The sequence below is a fragment of the Pelecanus crispus genome, chromosome 2, assembly GCF_030463565.1.
Source record: "Pelecanus crispus isolate bPelCri1 chromosome 2, bPelCri1.pri, whole genome shotgun sequence".
Taxonomy (NCBI): domain Eukaryota; kingdom Metazoa; phylum Chordata; class Aves; order Pelecaniformes; family Pelecanidae; genus Pelecanus; species Pelecanus crispus.
The window spans coordinates 37171785-37198418 of record NC_134644.1 but is presented as its reverse complement, the minus strand read 5'-3'; positions in this window follow the sequence as shown (position 1 = coordinate 37198418).

Sequence of the window (26634 nt, the reverse complement as noted above, 5' to 3'; positions counted from 1 at the left end):
GATGACAGTACCAGCAGAAACAGTTAAAAAGCACTCCATAGCAAAGCTAATTGAAAGAAAAAAGCTTTCCAGTGGTATAGGAGGGGTGTTTAGAGGGGGAAAATTACTGCTTATAGTCTTAATACGTAAGGGGCTATTTCGAGTGGCACTATCTGTTCCCTCTCTTTCTCCCACGCAAAGCAACTGTTTTCACGATGAGTGGTGCTGCCGGAGTTAACAAGGCAGATCCAAACAAACTTGTTGTTCGTTACCTGACAAGCCTCTCAGTCCAGCAGATCGGTCTATCCAGCACAGTTGGATGAAGTTGATCTAAACCCATGTTGTCACCAGGAGGGGTAGAGCTGCCCCCCATGCTCCTGCCCTGTGCCAGCAGTCGTGCTCACAGGACCATCTGGCCAGCCAGGTCCATGAGCTGACATGCAGTTGAAAATTAACCCTGAAAAATAAGGTTGCTGGCTAACTGAAAACAGATTCAGCTCACTGCACAGCTGCCCGTAAGTCAGTGCTGGCGCAGGGAAAGGAGCAGAAACATGTAGGCAGGCAAAGGGCAGCAGCGGCCATGTCCAAGGTGGCACAGACTTAGATGAACTTAACCTGTTGCCAAACTACACCCTGAAATCAATCCCTGCATTGCTTGTGATGCCCCATCTCCCAGGCATATCAGTTTGTGATGTGTTTTGCATCAAAGCACATGGTTTTGGAACAGCCAGGGGCACCTACCCACGGAAGTAGGGTACAGAGTTGATCTTCCACCTGACCATGCCCTTGAGAAGTCCTATTCAATCTCCTCTGCCTATGCCCCACCCATGCAGTGCAATGACACTTAAAATTACCTGGATCCCTATTGATTAGCACTTTAAATAAAACACTGTTGTAACACTTCTCAGAATACACAAAAGCACGAATCTTCCTTTTCTTTTGGTGCAGCTTCTCTTGAGGACGTTTCTCTTAGGACCACATTCAGCAGAACGAATCAAAGTTTTCCTTGCTCTTGCACAGTCTACCTTCTCTAGTTTACCAGTTTGATGTAACTGGGACATTCAGCACAGGTGACACAAATACACATATGTAGGATTAACGTCAGGAGAAAATAAATGAAATGTGACAAATTATCTGAGTTGTGTTTATTATCAAAAGACTATCAGTTGGTCATCAACTCGTTAACTAATGATTACTGTCTTCCACCCCAAAATCTCTTGAGGTTCTGCCTGAAGACCAGGGGTCCCTTCTGGTTAGCAACTTGTTTAAAACTACAGACAGAAGACAAATAGCAGAAGTTGGAATTAAAACTCTAGTTTGAATCACAGACGCTTCAACCACTTGGCTTCATCACAGTATGTAGCAGGTTGATCACAGCAAACTCCCACAGAATCTCACACCAGAGATGCCATTACACATATACAAAATGAGGGACAGTCACTGTGGGATGTCTAAACAACAAATTATCAACAAAACTGTTTCCTTCAAAGGTCTTTCTCAGTGCTCATGGAACAACCTTGGAAGTGAGTTACATGGGATGAAGTTCACTCCAAGGAAGGGATGGTCCAAGGACTAGACGCTATAGGAATATAGGCACTTTGTAAGCCATTTAAGTCCCACATAAGCATCTTTTTGGAGGCCTGATGATAATAAGCATTGCAGTGGTCCTTATGTAAATGCAACAAATAGAGAAGGTGCAAATTAAGTTTAAGATTATATTTTTATCACACTTTGGGGCTGCAAGATCTTCATATAATGAGGTCCACAGGATATGCATAGCAGACAATTCAAGCAAAAAGCCAGAGAAATATTATACTTTCCAATTTCTGAAAATAAAAATAATCAGAGAACAATTATCAAAGTTTGAGCTATTTTTTCTCTTTGAAAATAGAACAAAGCAAGAGTTGATGAGTGAGTTGTAAAAATGAATGATTCAGGCTATAACATGCCTCAGAGGAGGTAAACCTGAATTTAAAAGAGTTTTGCAAAAAAAATCCATGAAGTTGCCAGCCAACCAGTAAGGGAGGTTTAGCCTCTTATTTGATTACTGTCGTGAAAGTCACTAAATCCCAACTCTCCTGATGAATCACTGAGAGTGGGTTAACATCAGCCACCACTCTACATTTTTTGTTTCTTCAAAGTTGTGTATTATGGTCCAGTAAACAAATTTTTCCTTGAGTCATCAAGTAGTCAGCTATCAGCATTAGATTTATTCTCACTTGCTGAAAAGCATTAAGGAAGAGCCACTGTCACTTAAGCCAAACAACTTGGTTCATTTTTGCTAAAGTAGACAAGAAATCTACCTTGTTCTAACACAGAAAAGGACATTTTTTTCAAGAGATCATACAACATGGCTGCTTGTGGTACAAAAAAATTCAATAAATAAAAATCCTTTTCAAGTACCTCATTCTCACAGCTTCCAGGAAAGCAGTAAGTCATCAACACATCTGAATACCAGAGTCTGAAGGGACCCATTTCCTTGATGATATGATTTACTGCCATTTATTACCACAGCTTGTAATCTATACCTGTTTGTTTCTGCCATCCATAGCAGTACACAGTAGACCAATAGCGTCTGTACAGATTTAGCTCTACAGGGGATTTTTGATAGCTGTCAATATGCTATATGGTAATAGCAATTCCCAACAACTACATCCTAGACAGAAGCTATCACTAGGCCCTTGCTGGGAGGAAGAGATAGCTATTAAGCGTACATCAACCCAGCTGCCATGCAAACCTAAAATACAAGGAAAAAAAACTATAAACACATTTATAGAAAATGTCAGGGGGGGAGGGGGGGGAACCGCAATGTCTCAAGGCTAATGGCTACCACAGTTTTTCAAAGTACATTCACATATTCATGTGCAATAAACAACAGCCTTCACAACTGCCAGCATCTGCTCTCTGGCCTTTCGCGGTTTAAAAGGAAAGTAGGTCCTTCAGAGTGAATCAAGGCAAAGAGAGAAGAAATGTCTCATAAAGGGAATAAAACGGTCTGTAGCTAACACTACTACACTTAAGTAGGAAAAGTGAAAAAATAGCGCTTTTGATCCTGATCTACTAACTACACCGGCACCATTTTTACCAGATTCTACCAGAACGTACAATTTGACGCAAGAAGTATGCAACCAATCTGGGACTCGGTTCTCAAAGGTGAAGATGCACCTTCATCTTCATGCAGGATGTATGTCATAGGAATCAGGTGTGCTCAACAACTTTCAGGATTGGGAACCCAACTGCAGTCAGACAAGAAGCACTTCTCTCCCTCCTTTCCTTTCTTACAATTTACTCTGTGGGTGCTTTGTCAGAACTCAGCCTTGGTAAGAAACAAGTTCTTTCTCACAGATGATCAGCACTTTGCAGATAATACCATTTTGCATTAGTTTATTCCACCACTGTTCATGGGAAGAAAGGGCTCTTTTCAGAAGAGCCATTAAGTGAGGGAGTTTGTGGAGTCTCCCTCGTTGGAGATATTCAGAAGCCATCTGGACGTGGTCCTGGGCAACTGGTTCCAGGTGCCCCTGCCTGAGCAGAGGTATCTTCCAACCTCAACCACTCTGTGATTCTGTGATGTGCAACCTCCTCTCAGGCACCTGAAGAGGGATCTGTAGTTCTGAGTTATAGAGAAAGGCTCCCTGTGCAGAGTTAATGTCAGTACAGCAGTTGGCACTTGCGAGGGACCCATCTAAGGTACACAGCAAGGAAATTCTGTCTTCGGCCCCAGTCTTTCCCAGGGCTTAAATATGTGTAGCAGTCTGGGATTCAAAGACTTTTCTAGAAGTTTTCTAGATCACACCAGGTCTGATTATTTCCAAAGCAGAGCAGGAGCTATTTCAGACCTCGCCTGTGAGCAGCAGCAACCCCCTATCTTTGGACAACAACGTCACTGCCTGAGCACCCCAGTCATGCTGCAGACACTTCCACACACTTGGTAGAGAGGATTCAAATCCACACAGCAGTAGCTCCCTAAACTGCTGGGGTTTTGCAGATGTTTAAGGGGAGGAAGACTTTTAGCCTACCAGAAGCCGTGTTGTTGGACCAGAGTTGTTCTTGTTCTCAAGGGTGAAAGAACACCAGCAATAAAGTTTTTGCATAGACGGGAAGAGCCGTTCCCACTTCAGCATCCTTAGAGCATGGTACTGAGAAGGAAATGGATGTCTGGTTCATGCCACATCTCCCATTTCCCGTAGATAATTATCATAACCACCAACCAACCCCACATACTTGGGGACAGAATACCACTACTCCTCTTTTACCCATCTTTTTGGGCAGGTGTGGCTATGACCACTATTTCCAGCAGACCTTTTATGTACCAGCTGCTGTCCTGCAGACACAGGGACTGACCACAGATATCATGGAAATTCTACAGCACATGGGCACGCCCATCATTTAGGCCCCAAAGGAGGTTTAGAAACATCTGAAAATTACCTTTTAGGACTTAGGCACCTAATTTTGCTAAATCTTAAATGATTAAACCTTTTCGTAGTTCTCTGGGATATGACTGCAGGTAGGGACACACGAATTAGAAAAGACAAGAATGATAACAGAATATTATTAAACAAGCAAATAGTAACGTAGGAGAATATTATGTAATACCTGATAGTTTATTAACTCACTCTCTTTGTCATTCTGCAGTGATAAATCATGAGGAAAGATACAACAGGCAAGACTGTTAGTGCCATTTGTGGGACAAAAGTTTGAACAAGATTTGTCATGCCTTTGGAGAAACAAGTATTTCTGCATGTCACTGTTCAAATTTGCCAACTGAAACAAGTAAACCTACCAACAAGAGGTATCTAGAGTGCTGGATGTTAAATAATGGTGTATTTCTGCAATTTATAAACTCTACCTTTAAAATTCACCTAACTGCAAGCCGAATACAATCTCCCCAATGTATCAAATCCTAAGTTTGTCGCTAACAACGAATAGTATGAATTTAATCTTGATTCCATAAAATGCTCTTTTTCTTAGCAATGGCCATAAAGAAACACCGTGCTAATAAAGGCAGCAAGATTTATTTTTGAGGATGGTAATAAAAAGATGCTGCTCTAGAAGCAATTGTAACATTTACCAAAGGCACCCATAGATTTTATTTCCAGACAGGAAGATTATGACTATATAGTCTGGGCTGCTATGAAGCACCAATGACAGACAAAACAATTTCTGCCTCAAAGCCCATAAATTCCTGTTCAGACACTTCCTCGCTTTCAGAGGGCTGTCTTAATTTACAGTTTTTATATCATATTGTTGTGCTCTTGTGTGACACAATGGCTATTAGCCCTTTCTATTAAATACGTACCCCATGTGCGTACACAATGTATCTGTATACACATATATGGATTGTGAAAATGCCTATAAATTAAGAAATCTTACATCTTTGAGGAGAATCAGTTGAGCCTACACTGAAAGCCTACTTGAAGACTCCTCCTCTTCTCTCTCCACCGCCTCCCCGCCCCCCCCAGATTGAACAAATCAAACCCAAACTTTTTGCTACCTGATTGAAAGGACCTTATCATCTGGGGCAACATTCTGACTTCAACTTCTTTGTAAGGATCACACCTTCAGGACATGGGCGCAACCCAAGTCCTGCATAAATACATCTCCATCAGGGCACTGTACCCCATAAATCAGCATTTTCATTGCCATTAAGATATCTATGGGTTCTAATACCTTTAAGGACACAAAAAGAATTATTTCTAGAAATTTAACTGCAGAATCAGTCTTTGTTTCACTATGGCAGGAATTTACACTGAAACCAGAAGTAATCTTGCCACAGAGTGGACTAGGAGTGGGCCAAGGGCTCTCTCTAAGTAACACCCTTTGGGTTGGACCATAAGCTGCGTTTAAACTCCAGGCTTTTCAGAACTGAAGGTGAGATCAGTCTTCATATACAGGTGTGGTGGGTGAGCCTTGACTAACAGCCAAATGCCCACCCAGCCATTCATTCACTCCCTGCCCCCACAACAGGAGAGTAAATAGGAAGAACAAGAATGAGAAAGCACATGGTTTGAGGTAGAACAGTGAGACTACTTACTAGTTACCCTTGTGGGCAAAACAAACTTGACTTGGGGAAAATTAACTTAATTTATTGCCAACTAAAATAGATATTTAATTACTGATTTGGGTAGTAGGAAACAAAAAGACAAACATTTGAACAACGCTTTTTCTCCCCACTTTCCCATGCCCAACCTCCTTTCTCCTTCCTGCCTCCTCTACCCACTCCAAGTGGTACGGGGGTGGCTGGGGATGGGAGGTCAGAGTCAGTTGCTTTCTGCCACTCCTTCCTCCTCACACCTTTCCTCTGCTCTGGCGTGGGCTTTCCGTGGGCTGCAGTTCCTGTCAGGAAAGATTGCTCTGGCATGGGCTCTCCACAGGCCATGGTATCTGCTCTGGCACCTGGAGCACCTCCTTCTGCTCCAACATTGTTGTTGAACCTGTTGTTTCCCACTCTTTTTCTTCCCTCCTCCTCTGCCCGTCCAGTGTTTTCTGCCCTTTCTTGAAAACATTTTCTCAGAGACACCACCAGCTTGGCTGATGGGCTCAGCTGTGTTCTGCAGTGGGGCTGTTGGAGTCAGCTGTGTCCAGCACAGGGCAGCCCCTGGCCTCTTCTCCCAGAGGCCATCCCTACAGCCCCCCGCTGCCAACACCTTGCCACGGTCACCCAATACAACAGGAGGCACGTCAGCACACAGAGGTGTCAAAAGGCATGGGTCACATCTGCACAACGTGATCCCACCCAGCACAGAGAAGCCAGAGAGCAGCAGAGCCTGCAGCACCCTCACAGCAGCATGGGGCAGAGGGAGGCAGCACCACACTACCAGTTTGTGCACCAGCTGCCTGTAAACACCTTCTCTGGGTGTTTTGGTACATACCAGATTGAGCATCCATTTCTGAAACCTGCCACTGGTGAGGCACTGGAAACGCAGGCAGAGCACGAGGGTTTACTACATAAAGCCTTCAAAGAAAGAAATGAGTGAGAACAAAGACATCAAATTTGCTGTTATTTGCAGAAAACATCCTTTCTAGTTTCAAAAACCTGCCACATAACTCAGAGAAATCCAGCCTGAGCAGACAGCAGAAACACAGAAATGAGCTGTTGAATCTGTAGTGTCAGGAAGTAGAGGAAATATTTTTTAAAAATGCAAAGCATCTTAAGAGAGTTTTAACAAAGTCTTCATAAATTTATTGGCCTTCCAGTACAGAACATGCAAGGATTTCATTTTAATACATTTTAATGGTTCTGAAGTGGTACAGGGTGGAGCCACCAGGAATGCATGTTCCCACACTGAAAACAGATGCCTAATTGTGCAAATTACATTTATCAATACCTGGTATAAATCCCCTTTCACTGTCTTCTGTCACAAGGAACACTGAGCTCCACTGAGGCTTTTAAAGGCATCAGGTGATGTCTTTACCACATGAAATTTGGTAAATGTTACAGCTATATCTAGCATCTACTTGATGGGAAACCCCCTCATCTTGATATGATCATATATTCTGCATCACAGGAAAAAAAAAAAAAAAGCTCCAAATCTGAAGAACAAGTTTGAGATGGAAAAGACTGATGGATGGACTGTTCTGTAACCTAGACAATTAGACCACATGTTTATTACAGAATTTTCTTATTTACATGAAAATACCACCCAAGAAGCTTAAGTTCACCCTGTTTTTTTTCAGTATTAGGCAACATCTGGAGACATTTCATGCAGCAAACTTCTGGAAAGAAATAAAAAGTAAGAATTATTGGTCTGAGATTAAATCATTAAAATGTTGCAGCTAGAATCCAAATGATTATTCTGTTCATCTTAAGCACCTTTGTAGGACTAGAGCAAAAGTCTGGTCACAAAATTCTGCACTTCTGAAGACTGGGCAATTTTAAGATGTATGAAAATACTCAGGGAAAAATAATCTGTTTGGTTGTCCACAGGCACACTACAGTTTAAATTTAGTAATCTTAAAACCAAACAAACAACAAAAAAACACCCAAACAAAAAAGGCCCTCTCCATTTTCTAGCTGTAGTCACTTTCCCTCAAGAAAATCCAAATTAAGTATTACTGCACCAGTTGGCCAAAGGCATTATTCTTTGCTCTGCTCTTCTTTTTATTTTTTCCCCTCAAGTAACACCCCCAGGTTTTTCTTTATTCTCATCATGGTTTTGTTTAGCAATGGCCTGCTACAGCAAATTCAAATAGCGCTCCTGTTTCTCGGTCAAAACTGAGAAGGTATCTAACTACTTTAAGCTCAAGGAAAACTGAATAATCAGTGTTGGTGATGTCTTGAAGAGCACCCAAGTGGCAGGTCATCTAAATCCGATCATACAGAGGATCCTTCCAGTCCTCCTCGGTGCAACTCCGTACTGATCAGTGTTCACAGAAACACATGTGTTCTTCCAGTGCCATACAGCCTGATGGGAACCAAAGATACCCAACGTTTGGATCACTGACTTGTCTCAGCACTGAATCCCAAGACATAATTTAAAAAATAAACACACAGAACTGTAACATTTGCTTATAAATACATTTTCTGTACTACCTGGCTGGAAGTTACAATGTTTGTAGTTTCTTCCGTGTTCATTTTTAAATCATCAGTAGTATGAGCGAGTAGCTTCACAGCTTTGGGCTCAGCAAGAACAAGGTGAGCATTGGATACAATTTCAGGATCTCTGTGGCATACATTTAATTCTTGATATGTAGGTTTTAGCATCCAAAGTCGAACAACATTTCTGAGATTAGGCCCTGGAGAGAAGGAGCTGAAAAGCAAGATAAAACAAACTGAAGGGTTCATCAGCACAAAACCAGCGGTGGGTGAAGGTGGGGTTTTGAGGAGTGTGCTGTTTTCTTCTAAACATATGCTAAGACTGAGGGCACTGACTGAACACAACTGTGTTTGAACGGCTGCCCTGACTACAGTAATTAGCCCTACAGTTGCTGCATGCAGATATTTAATTATCGAGGTCCCGCTAGCTACATGGTTTTATTAGATTGGCTTTTTCTTTTTGTGGCCTTTCACTGATATGTGTTCAGACTTGATGGGGATGGTACCCTTGAGAGAGCAGATCTTTGATCTTCAGGGTTTATTTCAGCTGTCCAAAGCAAGCGGAGTGAAACACAAGCAGTTGTAGGCATGCACGTGCCCCAGGCTGAGCATCTGGATGAGAGCAAACAGACTGTGCAAATGAAGGTTACTCACTAAGGCACGTCCTGGGGGAGACAGGGATCCCCATTATCTCCTGTCTTCCAGGACACACATCACCTTTAACCAGGCACATCAAGATCAGGAATACCATTTTCCCTCATTCAGGACAGCACCTAAACCACGTGCACTCTACCAAAGCTGTTTTGAAAACTTGGGGTTTATTTCACATTTGATCGCAGCCTCCAGAAGGAGAAAATACACTAAAAAGATCTTTGCTAGTTCCCATGAAACAAGCTTAAACATATAATCCTTTGTTTTACTGCTTTAAACAGTCTCTTAAGTGTCTTTAAAAGTCTTGGAGCTCCTTCCTAAACAACTGTTTGTAGTCAGCTTCACATTTCTTTGCAGGAAGCACAAAATTCCTCTTCCAATATTGTGAACAAAACAATCTTCATGCTGAGACTGACAACTAAGTGGTTAAAGACTGGCACAACCACCTTCACTTCCAGAGCAAAAATAACCAATTGTTTATGTGGTTTGTTACTCTCTCCTCAGGAAGACAGGCGACTTGAAAGAAACAGAGCTCAGATTTGGGCCAACGGAGTAAGGAATACTCTTAAACATTTCTGCAAATGAAATCCAGTGTTCACTAGCATCTGTGACCGCTCTGTATTTGCTCATCCCTCCTTCCTTCCTTTCTATAAATGCTGCCAGTGACCACAACTGAACTTCTGAGAGCCTTACTCAGGGATTTATTCCCAAGACCAGCAGGAGTACACTTCCCTGAAGACATTCACACCAGAAGTTCCAGCACTAAGCCCATGAGTTCCGTCAGAAGTACAACACACATTTTATAAAGATGTTTAGTCCTGCTTTAAATGATGGCAGCTCCATCACATCCAACGGTAAGTTGTCTCCTTAATTACCTTCATTGTTAATCTTGCGCACCACACACACACACACTCCCAAAAATCTATTGCGAGAGATGGCACCTCAGCATGATGTTATCACCTGAACCAGCCTCCTCACTGCCACAGGCTGAATGCTAATTGCACCCAGTGCTCCCCTCCTTCTGACAGATTTGGCAAAATTGAGCACCAGCATGGTACAAAGCACGCAAGCTCTTTCACAGTTTGCAAGATGGCCAAACAGCTATTCCTGCACTCCCACGTGAAGGCAACAGATCAGATGAAAAAGCCCAAGGAATCAGATCTGGCTCATAGATGCTCCTGCTCAGCTCCATAAATAAGGGACAGAATAAAGTAGCCGTCTTGCTGACAGAGGTGCCACTGGTGTGACCATTCCCACGAGCAGCAAGATGCCCCCAGAGCACATCAGACACTAATGCTGACACTCAGCTTGCCCTTCCCCACCTTTAAAAGCATTTACAGCAAACTTACAAACCCCCCTCACTGTGTACATAAGAACATTGGAGGCACTTTTATCAAAGGAAGGCTGTCAGTCAAGACCAGCTCTTTAGATAAAGGATTTGATTTAATGGGTGTTCAAAAAACGGGTAGATGTGGCACTTCGGGACATGGTTTAGTCTAGTCTACCCTTGATTGGTTTAGTGTGGACTTGGTAGTGTAGGTTAATGGTTGGACTGGATGATCTTAAAGGTCTTTTCCAACCTAAACGATTCTATGATTCTAAACATCCGTGACATTGTATCAAAAGCTGTTCATTCAAAACCTTCTGCTAGAACTACTCTAACCATAAAATAATCAAAACCCACAATTGTGTGTATAGTGTTGGCTTTACAAAACTGCAACGGAAGCATTGAAGGCTGCAGCTTTCATTTCACTCCTAGCAAAACAGGAACACCACCTGGTGCCAGAAAGGGCAGAGTACACGTGCATGACTACTTCCATGAGACTGAAGCATATACTGCCACAGGTTTGCTCCATCCTCACTACCCAAATTTGTGGACATACACAAGATATATATGAAACACATTTGTAGAAATGTTAGGATTAATTCCACAGAGCACAAAAGAGTATGGCTGGGTTTACACCTCAGACCAGCCCAGAAGGTGCTCTGTATCTCCTCTTGTTTCAGCATCAGCCTTCACCCACAGAGGGATGTCCAGGCACAGTCTGTGGCCAGAGGAGTGTGTTTGCAGAGGCCCAAAATGAGGGGCTCTTACACCACCCCTGTACCCACGGAGCATCTGCTGTCCAGAGACAGGACTGAGAAGAGTGGTATCAGACACAATTTGCCTGAAAATTGCTTTCCATTGCAATAAGCTGCATCACACAAACAGATTTGTCAATGGAGCGCAGTGGGAAATCTGAGCTGTCAAAGGGCTGAGCAGGGCTCACCCAGACCACCTCTCATCCACGTATGTGGTCACTTCCTTAACGTAAGGATTTTGCGTGACCTCTGTCTCTCCCGATGAAAGCAACATCTCTATCCACAAAGTAGGACCCTTGTTTTTATTCATCAAGATTTCAGAAACAAAAATACAGGTCTGAGCAATTATCCTTGGAGAAAAAGCAACAGCAAAACTGGAATGCATTAGCCATAAATGAGGCAATTAAGTCTAACCTTTGCTAACCTGGCAGGTCAATGGTACAAACAGTATGCCAGGAGTTATTTGGGTCCTGTAGATGCCCTTTAAAAAGCCAATTATCTGGAAATGAGTGACTCTGTCAGATGACAATAGAGCAGTCCTTCAGAAAGTGCTGGGAGGGCGGGGGGGGGTGTCTCTCTGCCTGGCCCGCATGCAGCTTTCCAGTATAATTGAACAGCTCTCACTGTTCAGAGGAAGGCAAAGGTTTCTTTCAGCGGAAGGTCTTTGGAATTAATTACACTGCTTCTTACTGGAGAACGGTAGAGCACGTTTGCTCAGATGCTATATCAACATATGAGTAGGTTTTTAAGAGGTATGAAAAAAAGTACAAAAGCAAAACAAAAAAAGAGAGGGGATGCAGCAAGCTGTATCAGAGTGCAAAATCTTTCAAAAATGCCAGGATGAGAAGAAACACAACTATCTGAGCTTGAGTTACTAAAAAAAGAGAGCACTGAAATGGCTGTCAAGGCACATAGGCAGACCACGGTTACAAAGCAGGTAGGACAGGTGTGCCCATCCTTAGACAGGTGGGGAGAGGAAAAGGAGGGCCTTGATTTCAGTTCGGCTTTCAAAACTAAAATACCCATCTACATGCTATTTCAGAAAGGATCAGCGCATCAATCCCACCCCAGGGGCTTCTCCAGGTGACATGGCTGGCCTCATGAGCAGCAGGCATCTTAATCAAAGGATTCCAGGTCCAAATATAGATTTGGGCTCAATTATTTTGCCTTGGCCCTAATTTTTTTTTTTTTTTTTTTTTTTACATCTGTGAAACAAACTAAACCCAGGGAAGTGTTACGAACAATGGTTCAGCTACAGCCCTGACTCAAAAACTACATCACCCCTCTCAGACTCAACAAGAGGGAACCAGGAAAACCTGAAATGAAGGCAAGGAAGGACGTTCACCTGCCATCTTGTATCCTATCTACTGCTCTCTCCTCTGCCTCCTGTTTGCCTTACTCCTGTCTTGCCCCATTGCCTTGAGGACCCATCCCATTTGTCCTTCACTTTCATTTTCCAGCATCCTTAAGCAGCAGAGGCTGTAAAAGTGCACCAGAAAGAATGATCATGAAATGCATCCACCAGCAGAAGAGGAACAGGACAAAAATCACTGCCTGCAGCCCCTGCCACCAGGAAGCAAAACCCTGGAGATGAGCCAAAGCCTTGCAGAGAGAGCCTTTTAAAGCTCAGCCTTCAGGGTGGCCTGGTCAAACACTCTGGAAGGCAGATTTCCAAATATTACACCTGTGAATCAAGATAAGCCCAAGGGCCCACCCAGGCAAACACTATTTCCACTGAACTGATGAGGTTGCTCACAGTCATAAGCACTGCAGTTATTCACACCATGGCTGGCCACCTTCCTGCACCTTCCCAGCTCCAAAGGGTGAGCAGTCTATAGACTAGTCTATAGACTAGTCTCCCCCAGGTATTCATCCCTGCTGCTCCAATTACATCGCTGTAACGCATACAAATCAGCACTATTTTTAACCATTGCAATACAAAAGGGATCTGCAAATGAGCGATATAGATACCACCTGCAGGACACAGGCTACTTTAATGCAATATGCAAACATTGCAGGAACAGCAACATGCCCTCCGCACGTGTGCACAGTCAGGAACTACGCTGCTGCTGCTCTCTGCGGCAGGACCAGGATGCAAGCCAGCCAGGCCAGAGCACACATCCATAGGATATTGCTGCTGCTTGCTATGAGACAGGCCCTGACTAGCTCCATTACACACTGCTCTTGAGGACTCATCTTCTCCAGACCGCTTCTGTTCTTCTGTTTGTGCAGGATGTCAGGCTTGGTCACACTGGCTGCAGTGACACACAAGACTCATCGCACATGAAAAGCCTCTGGAGCAGGAAGAGCATGATGCTGTCTGGGGTTAGGAAATTACGTACAAAAGCACTGCTGCTAGCGTAGGCTCCTGCCCTTGTGTGTGCTTGTCTTCACAGGCCAACGAGAGAGAATATGAAAATCCATAAAACATCAGCAGAGAGCAGGGAGCAACTGGAAAACATGAGATCATAAAAAAGCAAAGTACTGCAAAATCATTATATGCTCAAATTTGACACACAGACTGTATAACTCCAGCTTTGGAAAACAAAACACAACTATCACAGCACCCAGTGAAAGTAAAACAAGCAGCAAAATCAACCACATCCATCAGCTCTGTAACTAGCCTGCACAGCCCTACCCCCCAAAATCCTTTAATAAACATTTTTTAGTTTCTCACCCCAAATTCAGATTTATTGAATAGACTATTTACTGACTAGACTATTTGCTCCCAGGAGCCCTTTACAGCACACTTCACTCACCCCCCAACAGCTACTGGTCCGTAACAGCAGCTGCTCTGTACGGCAGCCTGTTACACAGGTGAGCTGAACAAAAAAGCATCTCCTGGGGTGTTGCACATGTAATGAGCTGGGATCTCTTAATGGAAGTAAATTTAAAAATTTTGTATTTATTATAGCTCTCAATATAAGCAACTGAAATGCATGGACCATTAGTTAAGCTGGTTTTTTGGTTGATTATGTTATCAGAACTCCCTATGGTGATCTGACTAGACATTACCCTGTGTTTAATGCCAGTAACTGTTGGTGTACCTGATCTGACAACCATACAGTTTTACAGCTTCTTTTCTAAGAAAAAATATCTTCACAAAAAGTGACCCTGTGGTCCTTTCAATGAATCGTAAGACAAAGAGCATGCTGAGCTCTTCTCAGTAACACCAGTCTCCTCTGTTATTAACTTCCCACTCAGTCTACTTAATGCATGCCCCACTGACACTGGACCTAGCAGCTTGTTTCTTACAAGTGCTTAAACAAAGTCCTTCCAATTCATCTCTGTTCCCATTGCTTTTTTTTTTTTCCCATTTCATTTACTGCTTAGGTCTGGTTTTCCCCACCCATTTATGTTATCACAGGGGTAGTTTTCATACACCTCAAGCCACCTCCTGTTCAATAATCACCAAGGTCTCAATGCTTCTACCAGCTCCGTGTTGATTCAGTCCTGCTGAGACAGCCCAGGACTGGGTCTGCTCGTGCTGCAGCCCGGACACGTGCAGCCATTGACTTACAATGGGAAAAGCATTAGTACAGAGGGCAAAAAAACTATGATCTCTTCTTAGCCCTTTTGAAATCAATAAGAGCTCTCACTCAGATCTGACCTTTAATCAAGCAACACAGGATAACAACAAAAAAAAACCCCAAAGCCCTAACATTACTAACAAGCAGCACTAGTAAACCTCAAAAGCCTAAGAGACACTCTTTGGAAAACAACAGAAAATGTGGAGGGTAGACTTAACCTAAGTATTTGGCATCACTATAACACTGCGTTGTAAGCTCAGCAGAGCAGACTTTCTTATTTGCGGATAACTTTCTTATTTTGCACCCTCAGTAAGTTTGCAGATGACACCAAATTGGGCAGAAGTGTTAATCTGCTTGAGGGTAGGATGACCCTGCAGAGGGATCTGGACAGGCTGGATCAATGGGCCAAGGACAATTGTATGAGGTTGAACAAGGCCAAGTGCCAGGTCCTGTACCTGGGTCACAACAACTCCATGCAATGCTACAGGCTTGGGGAAGAGTGGTTGGAAAGCTGCCTGGCTGAAAAGGACCTGGGGGTGTTGGTCGACAGCTGGCTGAACATGAGCCAGCAGTGTGCCCAGGTGGCCAAGAAGGCCAACAGCATCCTGGTTGTATCAGGAATGGTGTGGCCAGCAGGAGCAGGGAGGTGATTGTCCCCCTGTACTCGGCACTGGTGAGGCCGCACCTGGAATACTGTGTCCAGTTTTGGGCCCCTCAATACAAGAAAGACATTGAGGTGCTGGAGCGTGTTCAGAGAAGGGCAACAAGGCTGGTGAAGGGTCTGGAGCACAGGCCTTATGAGGAGCGGCTGAGGGAACTGGGGTTGTTTAGCCTGGAGAAAAGGAGGCTGAGGGAGACCTTATCGCTCTCTACAACTACCTGAAAGGAGGTTGTAGTGAGGTGGGTGTTGGTCTCTTCTCTCAAGTAACTAGCGACAGGATGAGAGGAAACGGCCTCAAGTTGTGTCAGGGGAGGTTTAGATTGGATATTAGGAAAAATTTCTTCACAGAAAGAGTGGTCAAGCATTGGAACAGGCTGCCCAGAGAGGTGGTGGAGTCGCCATCCCTGGAGGTGTTAAAAAAATGTGTAGACGTGGCAGTTTGGGACATGATTTAGCAGGCATGGTGGTGTTGGGTTGACGGTTGGACTGATGATCTCAGAGGTCCTTTCCAACCTTAATGATTCTATTCAAGTTTTACTCTCATTAAAAAATAATCTAGCCACCAAGCCAGGACACATGAAATTAATTATTACTTTACCCTTAATTGGTTTAGTGGTGGACTTGGTAGTGTTAGGTTAATGGTTGGGCTGGATGATCTTAAAGGTCTTTTCCAACCTGAAGGATTCTATGATTCTATAACATGATGTAAGTCAGCTCCTTCTGCTATTTAAGCTTTGCCCACTTCAAGGAACTGCCTGAAGCAGGAAACCTGAGATGAAAGGAAGAAGGTTCATGGGTTTTCCTTGGGAAATAAAAATTGTGTTTGATTCTACCTCAAATTCTCTTCTTCAGCACCTGGGAACAAATCCTGTCCTCCTGAAGTCATGGCAAGGTTTTACTGACAAGCACCATAAAGATGGCATTCACAGGGCTGTCTTCACACACATGCCTTCTAGTCTGAGATTACTCCTCTTCCCTCCATTCTGCATTCGGTTCAGCTTCACTTCACATGGCAAAAGTAACCACAACAGTTTAGACACACCAGTGGTCTTGTGGTTGCACACTAGTGTCCAGCCACAGTTCTCACTAGATGCTGTGCAAAGATAAGCTTGATCTCTGGCTCTTCCGAAGACTAATTTTTCAGCCTTCATAGCACTGCTTCCTGAAGTCAATCTTTGCCCACAGTGCATGCCTCTGCTCCTATTTTTGTGGTGCTTCGTGTGATGTTCAGGACCTTGCAGACCCTCAGCATCCACTCTCTCTGCCGATTCTACCCATGCATGACCAGTGCCTGCTGCCCCCTCTTTCAGAGCCTGGAGAAGTCATCCTGCTCAGAGACATTTCTTCAGTGCCACTGTCCATCTAAACTTACCATCTCATGTTTCACCATCTGAATGCCCTCAAAACATCCTCTGTGCAGTTTTTTCTTACAGTCTACTACAAAAATTTTTCTCCCATTTTGTCCAGTTCCTTAGCTTTGCAGGCACCGGACCAGAACTACACTGACCATACTCTCGTTCTGGCCCTTATCAATGCAAATCTATTTCTTTCCTCCTCCTTTTAAAAGGTTTAAAATACTTTTTTGTTGATTAATTACATGTTGTTCCCAGTTGCTTTTGGCCAAAGACTCAAATAACAGGTCAGAATCCGCACATGGTAATATTATGGCCTACCCTCTCTTTCCTAGCTTGTTAACAGGCCTTCCTGCCACTGCCCTTTCAGCGTCCCAACCCCATTCCCCATGGTAATTAACGCCCATTTGTCGAGTACTCCTACTGCTTAAATGCCAGGATGATCATGTATGAAGTCAGTGCAAATGAATCCTTCAATGCAACTGCACACAACTGCCAGAAGGTGCACGGACACTTGGTGTTCAACACTCTCACAAGTGAACAGTTTTTACCTCTCCCTGGAAGTCCCACAGCTTCAGGAGAACAGGCACCAAGCAGTCCTGTCACCTGAAAGTGTTAAACACATCACGGAGATGGGTTGCAGGAGGTTCCTCAAGTATCGTGAGGGAGAAAACTGTGGCCAAGAGGAACAGCACGAAAAATAGAAAATACTTTATCTGAAAGACTCTTAATCAAAAGTAACCCTTAATAGCAATCCCCGCAAATCACAATGTTCCTTCAATATAATGACCATGGTGACAGTTAGACTGAAGGGAAATTCTTGACACAACATTTGAGTTTGGAATTGTAACAAACCTTTGCGTTAGGTCTATGCTAAACCCAGGCTGCCTGCGTTCATACAGAAAAAGTAGTCAAGGAATTACTTGTATTCATCTGTTTGGGTTATTCTTGCCTCACAGTGCTGGAACTCCTTATTTATTTTCCCCAACAAAATCAAATGATTGCCAGGTTGTTTCCACATTCAAATGTGAAATAAAACCAAGGATCCCACACATTCCTTGTGCAACCTCTACAAAGAGACTCTTCTTCTCGGAACAAGTTACAGTAATATGGACCTTCTTAGGTGGAGACTCAGCAAACAAAAAAAAAAAAGCAAGGATTATGATCTCCTTTTCTATTTTATGTCCTGGAAAGGCAGCCCAAAGAGTTTGTTTTGTTCACTGTAAGGCTTCTTTCAGTTCAACACTTTTGTCAAAAAAATTTAGGGATGTCAGAACTGTTCCATCTTTTCTCCAAAACAACCCAGAAATACTGGGTAGGAAATAGAGTTCTGAATGCTTAGCATCAACAGCTTTTCTTCCATTTGCCAGGATTTTAAGATAAATCTATTTTATAGAAAACCTAGAAAAGAGAACTGTAAACAGTCTTAAAACAAAGAATCACGCTGCCTCAGTTAAACAGATTCATTTGCTTATATTGCATGATCCTACTAATATTCTAGTCTTTCAGAAAAAATGGGGTAGGCAAGATGATTTTGTAACATGAAACCAAACAGAAGCAAAAATTCTAGATATCATTCTAATACATCTTAGAAGAGCAACAAAAAGTGCGACTCTTTTTCCCTTTTGCAAATGATTACATCCACTTACGAGCTGCACCATCATTTCCAAATGCCTTCTCTACCACAGGAAGTTTCAATTAAATTAGTTATTAAACCAAATTAATTAAAGTTGCACAATTTCTATACAGATGCACTTCTTTTTGTTCAAGGGAGTCTTACTTGCTCTCAGTCCTCTTTCTAATCAACCTAAGCAAAATCAATATATGAGAGTTGATACAGCCTGTTGGTAGTTGAAGAATGAATTCCAAGTCATTTAGTTACAGTTAATTTGGAAAAACTTTCTCTATTACACAAAGCCTACCCAAATTGCCATTTTCTTTTATCTGAGAATTGATTGTTTGACTTGATGATGGGGAGGGGTGTGGGGGATACATCCCTTCACTCTACAGTATTAAACAACTAATCAATGTTTTCCAGGTAACACTTTAAGTGAGGAAAAAGAGAACTTAGACAATAACAACTTGTCAAAGCTAGAGGAAAACCTCCTGTCACACAAAATGGCTACAGCTGTTTAGCCAACACTATGAGCTCCCATGAGCTGCTCCACACAAGGCTAACACAAGAAGGTTTGCCGTAGTTTTGACTCATCTTCCCTCTCTTCCCACTCACATCCCACTAGCTTTTCTAAGTGTTTTTCATTTGGTTCTTCCATTCAACAGTTCCTTCAGATTTTTCTCGTGTCTCCTACATTCATTCCTTATCACCTTCAAATCCTCTCTTGCCCTTCTCTCCCTTTGTCTCCTGCCTTCTCCCAGTTCACTCCTCCCTGGTTTTTCCTCTCCAAGTCCATTCCCAGGCACTTGTAAATGTGACTGCTCAGCAGGCAAGCAGAAAGGGAAAACCCAGGCATCAAGGGAACCTTACTGCCTAGGCCTAACCTGAAATAGACTGACACGGGAGTAATTAGAATGCAATTTTATGTAATAAGATGATTTATTCATTAGTACAAGGCAGGGATAAAAGCTTACAGCTGATGAGAGAAGCAGGTTTGTTACAGCTGTCAGTTCCACCAGCAAAATGTATTAGTCATTTAATTTCTTTTTTTTTTTTTAAACACCGAAAGCATCCTATGATTATGTGTATGTGCCCTTCCTTATAGGAGGCTTTGCACACAGTTCTTTATTTTCATAATGAAACAGCAACAATTAAAGTGTCATGAGATGATTGGTCTGTCAGTGAGTTTGATTGACCCACGTATTACCAAAAATCATATTTAAAAAAAATATATATAATAGTAAGATATTGGACTCAAAATACCTATCTACTTCTCCACAGTAGGAAGGTTATAAGCATCAGGTACTTCAAGCACACTCTTAGCCAAGAGATCTATACAAAAATTCAGATGGTTTCTTTTCAAGGACAGCTGCATTACCAGGAGTCAGCTCTCATTTCTTTCCTGCTTTCAAAGCAATTTCAGCATAGAAGTCTGAGTACCAACATCTAAAGCACTTCTAAAGTTGGCCTTCCAAGCGATACTGATAAGTCCCACCAAAAGATCACCATGAGAACCTCAAGGCTTTGGTTCATTATCTCACACACTAGCCACAAAGCCTGAGACTCTGCAGAAAGTAAAAAGCACTCTGCTTTATTTCTCAGCAATCGTGACAGGAGAGCACACTTCCCCCTTTGCAGTAGCTCCTAGGTTGAATTCATGTTGGATGGGAGCACTCAAAGCCTGTCCCATTCCTATCTGCTGGAGAACAACGGCAACACTTAGACCTCAGCAAAACCATATCCGAACACAGACTCAGCACTTAGTGGGACTGAACTGGTAGGAAAAATGGGCAGAAAGGACCCTTGTCCAGTACCAAGTCTCCTGGGTCATTCCACCCTCCCCCTACTTCCCATCTGCCCTCTGAGGACTTCGTGCTCTTCAGAATATGAAACCGTGAACTAAGCACCAAAGAAGTGTGCTTATCACAGAAACGCTGGTCATGGTTCACTTTAAGCAAGATTCGCAACCTGTATGAGCCAGATCCTGCTCCTGCTATTCACCTCCCAGCAGTGGACAGCATGAACACCACCACTGCACTATTATGGGGATTTTTGGGTTTTTTTACATGTCAGACCTCAGTAATTATATTAGCATGTGTAGCTCTGTTAACAGTTCAGACAGTGAAATTAAACCCCTAACAGCCAACTTGAGATAAAAAGGAAGGCAACTGATCATTTGTGGAATCGACTAAGGCTGGTAGAAAGACATCATACACTGAACAGAGTGAGGCTTCAGACCAAAGGTGAAGTGTGACAACAGGAAGGCCCCCTGGGAAATGAGGAAAAACAAGGAAAACTACGTTCTGTCCATGGATTTCTCAGTGCAAGAACACCAAGCTAGTAACCCCATCTTGGGTGGGTTTTGGACTGCTTTGATGCCTGACCTTGCGACACTATTCAAGCAGGAGGTACACACAGTGGTGGAAGGAGTTTAAACTGCAGAAGCACTACATAGAAAGAAATACTGAGGACTAATCATACAACACACAAGACACTTTGTTCTGCACTTTATGAGAAAGCATCAATTACAGAAGGGAAGGCAGCAGTATAATGTGAGCATAGACTGACGCTTTGCACAGACCACAGCGAGCAATGTGACCAATAGCATAGACAGGCTACAGGGAAGAGATTTCTTGGAAAAATTCCCACTCATTTCAGTTTGGATCTACCTTTCATCATGGCTAACTCTACACTCATCACTTAGGACAGCACATCCAATGCATTCTTACAGTGCATTGTACTATTTAGAAATGGAAAAGTGTTCATTCATGCAGCTCACCACAGGCTTTGTCCTGAAAGAAGTCACACTCCCTAGAGATTCATCCAGACACATCCTAAAACCTCTTGCCAATGGATGGCTGAAATTTCCCTTGTGGCAGCAGTGTCAGGTGTCTTCCACTCTCCTGTGCAGACTCCACACCAGTCTCCCAGTTACAATGAAAACAGTGCCTCCTTCTCAGTAAACATATTATGAGATTTTAACTCTAAAATAATAGCAGGTCTGCCCTTAGTTTCAACAGTACAGCTACTTGCTTATGCTCTCTAACCAGCTTTAATCTCTCATTTTTCATTGGTTTTAGTTTACAATGACATAACTTTCTAAACAATTCCCAGATAACATTTTCTAGTTCCTACATTCTTCTGCAAAATCCTCTATTTCACACTAAGTCTCACAGTGCACTGACCAGGACAGAATATTACCATCCAGAAGTGACTACACAAGAACCATACACAAACATGCCCACATCCCTCAAATACTAAATGACAGTTTTGTACCCTAATCTCACTTTCAGATGCTCCTTCGCACGCATTCCTCACCTTCTCAAGAGGAAAGCACGAGGGATGGGTGCAGGCTCTTCACCTGAGAACACCAACTGATGGCTGTAGAAAAAACATACTACAGAAAATGTAAGTGGGAAGGATTTGCTCCGCTGACTCAGTGCACAGCAAAGGGAACACTCAATGGATCCAAGGGAAGAACCTCAGAAGTTCTAAAAAGCAGACACCTTTTTCCATCCAATCTCGGCTTTTACCAAAGAAAACTGAAGCCAGGTACAGAACTACACACAACTTCTAGTGATCTAAAAACCAGGAAATAAGTGCCTGAGGTTACCACAACTCCTGAATAAATTTCATTAGGATGCCATGGGATTCCCATTCCATAAGCAGTTATGACTTTGGGTTTTCTGCTCTTTCCTTTAAGACCAGGGCTCTAGATTCAAGATTTGTCACCCAAGACTTGAGTGTCTCAACTGGAAGCCAATGTGTTTCCATTGGTTTGGTACAGAAATAAGATATGCCTTCAAAGCAGTCTCTTTGGCAAAAGCATTCTGCTTCTCAAAATATTTCAGAAAAGATCATCTGCTCTATGAGGTGCAAAGCATCTGGCTTTTAAGCCAGCAGGTTCTGTGGCAATCAACTGACAAAAGAAGTCATCTCCAGGGTCAGCAGTGCTGGTGCCTTTCTGCACAGATTAGCTGTGCATGCCTGACAGTGTCATAACCAAGGACAATTAGTGAGTTTACAGCAGCCTTCAGGATGTTAGCCTGAAGATACACATGCATGAGTCATAAACAGGGTCTTTCAGGAAAACATCAGTACAAACATTTCTGCTCTCTATGTAAAAAGCACCGTTGTTTAAAGGTTTAAGGTGCTGATATGCACCTTGAGAAGTGATAAAATACTACACTGAGGGTGTACTGTAGGAAATAGGAAAGATACTCTGCAAACCTTTGTGCCAAAACATTCAAAAATCAAAGAAAAATCCAACAAAAGCAGGACCATGTCATGCTGGTTCCATAAACAAATTAATAAAGAGAATGAAGTGATATACACCTTTGAAGAGACTTGGTTTGTTAGAAATCTTTGTTCCAGGTTAGTGATATAGCCTGAAAAGTTTATCTCCACTACTCTCACAGGTGGTAGGAACCAGCGTGACAGCAAACACTGGTCTTGAAGCAAACAGGTGACACGCTGAAGTACACTGAGAATGGACAGCCTCCTCCAGCCAGCAGGCAAGGGTACTGAACGGTCACTGATTCAGCCGCAGAGGTACCTGTGCAGCAGCCAAGTGACTGCCTGGACTGAGGCAGCACCCAGCGGCTCCTCTCGGGCTCCGGGCTTTGTCATGCCACAGAAGTTCACACATGAAAACCTTCTGCTCCAATTTTTCTAAACCAGGTGAAAGAAACAGGCAACAAATAGTAAATGAAGGGAGAAGAAAGACTGAAAGCAACAGATACATGATTACAGGGTCTTACTGTATATAAGGCAATAGCAGCTCCAGATTGGACCTAAAACGCAAACAAGCAGCCCATCATCTGTAGCTGCTGCTCAGGCTGGCCATTAGCCTAATTTCTCATGGATGTCACAGAAAATTGTTACTGTAAATCTCTGCACTCAGATTCATTACAAACACCCAAACCTGCCACTGAAACGCCCACATCAGTGCCCATACATCATCCTTTGTCATTCAAGTAACAAGAGTTTCCCTTCAGTTTAACTACTTCAAGTATTTTCAGACTCCTGCTTGCCCCCATCATGGCCTGCAGTTGCCAAGACCACACCATGTGCACACACAAAGTATTTACAAGTGCACAGCAGTACATTCAAACACCTCATCCTAGGCATCTCGTCAGGGATCTTCCCTTTACCGGGGCAGGGGGAGAGGGACCTGCCTGTGCCAGCTGAAAAACCATCACCAGCAGGTCAAGGGAGGTGAACCTTCCCCTCTACTCAGCACCACTAAGTCCTCTGGAGCACTGGGTCCATTTCTGAGCTCCCCAGTGCAAAAGGGACATGGACATACTGGAGTGAGTGCAGCAAAGAGTCATGAAGATGGCTACGTGGACTTGAGCATTGGCCCCATGAGGAGAGGCCGAGAGCTCAGCCTGCACACCAGAAGGCTCAGGCATGATCTCATCAAAGCGTATAAATATCTGACAAGAGAGTGTAAAGAAGACTGAACCAGACTCAGTGGTGTCCAGTGAAAGGACAAGAAATAAAGGGCACAAACTGAAATACGGGAAATTCCATTTAAATGTAAGAAAAAGCTTTTTTTAACTGTCACTAAAGCAAGGTTAATAATGTACGTAGCCCATTTGTGAATACACACTCTGCAAAGGTGGTCAAAAACTGGAACAGATTACCCAGAGAGGTTTGCCGTCTCCATCCTTGGAGATAACTCAGCACCCAGTTGGACAAGGTCCTCAGCAACCTGCTGTAGTTGATCCTGCTTTGGAGGAGTAGGCAATCTCCAGAGGCCCCTTCCAACATCACCCACTCTCTGATTCTGTGATATGCAGGTTCTAAGCATCTGTTGTTAGCCTAATATTCAAACAAGCAAGCGGCACCTAAGTCAGGGAGAGTAAGCACGTAGACAGATAGGCAGGCTAAATCAATTTAGCACAAACTTTTTTTTTTTTTAAACTTCTTATATTCTTTTCATAGCAGGTATACATCATATATCTGTCTACCCACATACTTGTGACAGTTGTGAAGTCTGCTTTGGCATGCCCCAAGTTGTTCACATCATCTTGGGGAATATTAAATTAAAATGTCAGCTTTCATATTAGACACATTTGAGTGCCTTTCTGTATCTTTGTCAGCAGCAGAGTTAGGAGACGAAGATCTTGGACGCAAACAAGCTTTACCCTAGCATTTAGTGACTCCTGGAGAAGAGTAACCGAGTCGAGTCACAGCACAAAAAAAAGAAGTGAATGCAAGTGCATACACACACACACGTTTTTTACTCATCATCACCAGGAGGTTGCACTTATTTCACACATTAACACTTTAAGAAAATATTAGGATGCAAACCTTTCTCCTGCCTTAAAATCAACAGCTACAAATAAATACAGTTTCCACCAGGCATTTTACACACTTGTTATAGAAAAATTTTTAAAGGCATCAGCATCTGAAGAAACTGAATGTCTGACAAACGATGCAGGTGAACCATGGATCGGGGTGGTAAGCTAAAGGCCTGATGCTGTAATAAGAATGTTCTGCACCCTTTAAATGACATGTTAAAGAAAGTAAGGTTTGAGTAGACACCTGAACATGAACAGAGAACCTTTCTGTGCCACTAGGTAGCATATGAAGTGATGCAGCTCTGTAAAGATGCACTCAAAGGAAAAATACCCAAAAGACATGCAGTGGGGGCAATGGATTCAATGCAGAGAAAGACTAAGCAAGACAAGGATGCACAATTTGCAGACTGAAAATCGCATGGAGATAAATCACTACATTAAGGAAACTGGAACAACAACTTTTCCACCCTGCTTCTGCGCGGGGCAGAAGATTCCTTGGCATGGAAGAAACTGCACGGCTGATGTGGACTGATCCGTTAAACTCATCTGAAGAGGACACTGAAACTTGTCCAAAATATGTCCATGCCAACACCACCTCCTTTTGCACCCACAGATGGCAAGGAACACACATCAAATCTATGTGGTGTTAATGGACTAAACCTAATCTGCAGAACACACTGACACTGATCTCTAGATGATCACTTTCTGTGCCAGTACAGGACAGTTTTAATGGGAAAAGACAAACCTTGAAATTAAAAAGATGTCAGCAATACAATGGAAACTCATTCCAAACAAACTCATTCCCAATGCATTTGGATATTTTGGCATGGTACTGCAGTATGAAACTCAGCATCTTGCTCTGGAATTCAGAAGAGTTTTCTCCTCGTTTCCACATTTAAACCAGCCAAGGAAAAAAAACCACTGAAAGTGTTTAAAAAAAAAGAAAAAAAAAAAAACAAAACAAACCCCACTGTCAAACCATCAGCAACTTTTTACATCATTTTAAGTGATTAAAGGTGAGATTACACAGCTAACAAATTCTTGCAGGGAAATCCTTCCACTTCTACCAGCAAGCTTCAGAGTAATTTATCACAGTTTGGGGGAGTTCTCTACAAGCAATGGTCTCAATTGCATTGAAGGAAAGAGTTTGGTTTCCAGTAATTATTTGCATTGCACTTTGCCACCTAGCATTAGCACTTCGCTACCTAGCATTAGCACTTCTTTACATTTAGTGATCCTCACACTTTAGATGTTTACTGCCATACAGCTTAGTCAGTACTGCAGTCCAATAAAAGGCAAGAAGTTAGATCTTGGCAACTGATGTTTGTCGGGGCTATTGCAAGAACACCAGCTCTCAAGAATTTCTCCAGACACTGAAGAAAAAGTCTAGTTCAGATCCAGGTCCGCTGTACCTATGTGAAACCAAAATCGAGCCTACCATAGAGACATGCTAGAGCTCTCCTTGGAAGTGGAGTGGCCACTGTTGTTGTTCCATAATAAAAATCTTAGTAGTATGTTCTTGCAAGGACTGCTCTCCTGCTTCCTTTAACTTTGTCACTGGTCCATTAAGTTCCACTTTCTCAAAGAGCAAACTCTCAGGAATCATGAAACAGCAGATTCATGTTTCCTTTTTCCCTTCAATTTTAGATGCATTTCTTCAAATGCTTGGCTTATTGCAAAAGATCTTTTTTCACACTGTGTAATAATGCAGACCTCCTCCCCATGCCTGATGAAGGCTATCCTATGTCAACACATACCCTGTGGTAACAGTTAGGTCAATAGTAACTTTAGAGGAGACTTTCAGCCCTAAACATGATGGCTCTGCCTCTCACTCCAAACATATACTTCTCCTGTTTTCCATTAATGGCATATAAATTTCCATCACTGTTTCAGTTAAACTTTTTCAAAAAGACTACAAGA